The following is a 3,153-nucleotide window of genomic DNA, read 5'->3' as shown; positions in this document are numbered from 1 at the left end:
AGGAGTTTGTAATCTGTGTGTCGTGTCTTTGTTTGTAATCTGTGTGTCGTGTCTTTATTTGTAATCTGTGTGTCGTGTCCTTGTTTGTAATTTGTTTTGTGTTGTTAAAGTATAAAGATGGATGGGGAATTCGATAGGGAGTTGGAGTGGTTCGATACCCGTGTTATTCCAAACCATGGCCGTAGTGTGCTGCTGAGTGATCAAGTGAGAAGTGCATGTAGTGTGTGTGTGGGCGCTTTGCCAGAGAAAAGTAGGGAAGAAAAAAGGGATGAACTGAGAGAGTGGGTGAGAGAATGTTGTGACAAGGGCTGGTTCCCGCCGATGTCTTCGGCTGCGTGCTTGGTGACTCTGATGAAAGAAGTAGAAAAAGCATGTTTGAATAAAAAGGAAAAATTGGAGGAAGATGTGAAAAGAACAAACAAGTTGTCTCCGAGAGGCAGGAAGGTGAGAGGAAGTCTAAAGAAAGTTGAAAAATGGACAAAAAATGCCAGACTGTTGGCAATGGGCTATGCTGTAAAACAGTCAAGAAAAGAATCTCAGACAGAAAGTGTGGGAGTCAAGCAGCTGCCCTCTGCGCCGCCATCCTATTGTGAGTCTGCCGTGGGGCGACAAAGTGTGCCTATTAACCCTTTCACCGACTCACCTTACGCAAACGTAAAACAAATGCTTAAAGATACATCTGTACCAGTTTGTCCTATTTTGTCAGTTTATGGAGGCAGCCTACAAGTGGACTGGGATGGAGTTGGCGCTGCGGGTCGACCACCTTCTGATCCGACCAGACAGACAGCTGCGGACTCGCTGGCTGCAGGAGTCACTGCTTCAATCGACATGATACAAAAAGAATTTGACGAACTAATGAAATAGAGGCGTGAGCCGCGACAATTGCTAGACAGAGCTATAAAATTTAAAAGTTTGTTGACAAGACATCAGGAAGTGCCGAGGAATGTTAGTGACAAGCTACTCGCACTCTTAAAAGAAGCAGAGGAGAAAGCACACAGACAGGAAGAGGAAGAGATGAGACGCAGCCGTGAGGCTAGAGATGTTATTTTTGAAGAGAGACAGAAGGAGATAGAGGAGGGGGAACAACGACAGGATATGGCGACTGTGAATACACACCTATACATGTCCCAGCTGCAGAAGGAGATGACTGACATGAAAAGCGAGTTACAGAGCCTTAAAGATACACATCCAGACTCACCACTGAGTACATCGCGACACACTGAAATCGACACCTCAGTACATGCAGATGCTTCACAGAGCCCGCAAGGCATGTACACTCGTTCTATGGGAGGGATTGCTTTCCAAGCTCCCATGATATCCAAGGTGGACCCTGTGTCGGGATGTCAAGCAATGTATTCTAAACCATTCACCCCCTCTGACCTCAGTCTGATGTTGCAGAAACTTCCTCCCATGCAGAATGGTGGAGAGAGCTGGCTGAAAGCCGTCCAGCGCGCCACGACAGGTCAAATTCTCACAGCAGGTGACGTAAGAGCATTGATGACGCAATCGTGCCCGCTGTCTCAGTTAGAGACTCTTTTGAAACAATCGGGACTTACAGACATTATGGACAACATCGCACTTACTAGCACACAGTTTATGAAAATACTGACAGCATTAGATGCTTTGTTCCCCATACCCGAGGTCGTTATCTCTGACTTGATGTTTGCTCCAAAGTCAGATGAGGATGCAGCAGTATTTATTGATCGCGCTCAAGTCGATTTTGCGCTAAAAACAGGTCATCAACCCACTGACTCCTCTCTTTATTCCCAAGTATTTCGGGCGGCTGTGCTAAAAGGGGTTCCCAAATCCGTAGTCCAGTCCATGGGATCAAACCCTGATCTCCCTGGCGCTGACCACGCTCGCTGGCTGTCTCACCTGAAGCACCATCTACGGAGACATAGTAAAGATAACGAAACAAAAAATGAAAAGCGAAAGAACGTTGAATCCCAATTGACTATTATGCAGCTCCAAAGCTTGCAGAAAAAGGAGGAGCCCGTGACTCCACCAGCTGCTAACACCTCATCACCTTCTGTCTTTTCTGAGTGCATGATGTATCAGTCGGGACCATTCAGGGGTCGGAGAGCGCCCCCTGGTGACCAAGGACAATGTTTTAACTGTGGCAAAATGGGCCACTGGGCACGTGACTGCCGAGCCAGACCACAAGGACAAAGATGGGGGGGCAGAGGCAGAGGACTACAAAGGAGCTACGACAGAGGAGGCTACGCACAGTCACGTGGCAGGGGAGACTACAACCAACAATCCTATAATGAGCCACCACAACAGACTGTCATGCCACCTCTGCAACCTGGCCCTCCTCAACCACCAAACCTACAATACCTGCCACCGACTGCCGGTCAATATTCGCAATGATGGGGCCCTGGATCCACTAGCCGCGGTCTGCAGGAACCGATGATCAACTTGACGGTAGGAGGAACTTCTCTACCTTTCATGGTCGACACTGGAGCGCGACATTCCACCGTCATGACCTTACCACCAGAAAGTTCCCTTACTACCGGCGGCATCTCATTAGTTGGATTCAAGGGAGAGGAAACCACCCTGCACATGACTACCCCTGTCCGCACTCAATGTTACTCACAAACGTTGATGCACTCTTTTGTCTTTGCACCAAATTGTCCAGTGAACCTGTTGGGTCGTGATCTCCTCATCAAGACGGCCCCGATCATAAAATGCAGCCCTGATGGACTCACTTTGGAGTTCCCTGATGGGAACTCCTGCCACTGCTCTACTCAATCTGTCTACACGGACGCTCAACTATTACAGCTATTCGAGGGACAAGTTACCTCACCTGCAATTGCCTGTGCCACAGCTGACATCTACTGGGCGAGAGTGGACACAGATTCAACTGATTGGAGGAAGGCGGAGAGTTTCTGGACGAAATGGTCGCCTTGGGTTCGCAACCTTCGCACTTATGATATGGTGTCGGACTGCATGCATTGCACACTCTACTATGACAGAAAAAGTGATGAAGTGTACAGTGAAGCATTTAAGGAAGTTGAGGGAAACACGTGGCAATTGAACATGGGCGATTTGTTTGTAGGAAAGCCAGGAGTAGCCTTTTCGGTTTCTCTAACAGACGAACAACAAAAATGGTACATGATGGCAGATCCGTCCGACCCGTATATGCCACCCTGC

At 48.3% G+C, this 3,153-nt stretch overlaps 1 long non-coding RNA gene across 1 annotated transcript; it reads right to left on the bottom strand.

The window, feature by feature from the left end:
• Positions 1 to 733: 733 nt before the first annotated feature.
• LOC147186623 (uncharacterized) lies at positions 734 to 1,678 on the bottom strand. Its single transcript, XR_015099043.1, has 3 exons — positions 1,381 to 1,678; positions 1,117 to 1,147; positions 734 to 817 (listed from the first exon to the last, which is right to left on the bottom strand). It is a non-coding gene; the product is annotated as an uncharacterized LOC147186623 (long non-coding RNA).
• Positions 1,679 to 3,153: the final 1,475 nt, after the last annotated feature.

This window comes from Hippocampus guttulatus, chromosome 21 (assembly GCF_054856545.1).
Source record: "Hippocampus guttulatus isolate MCC_2025c chromosome 21, RoL_Hgut_1.0, whole genome shotgun sequence".
Classification (NCBI taxonomy): domain Eukaryota; kingdom Metazoa; phylum Chordata; class Actinopteri; order Syngnathiformes; family Syngnathidae; genus Hippocampus; species Hippocampus guttulatus.
The sequence above is the reverse complement of the archived record's forward strand: the minus strand, read 5'-3'. Positions and strand labels throughout refer to the sequence as shown.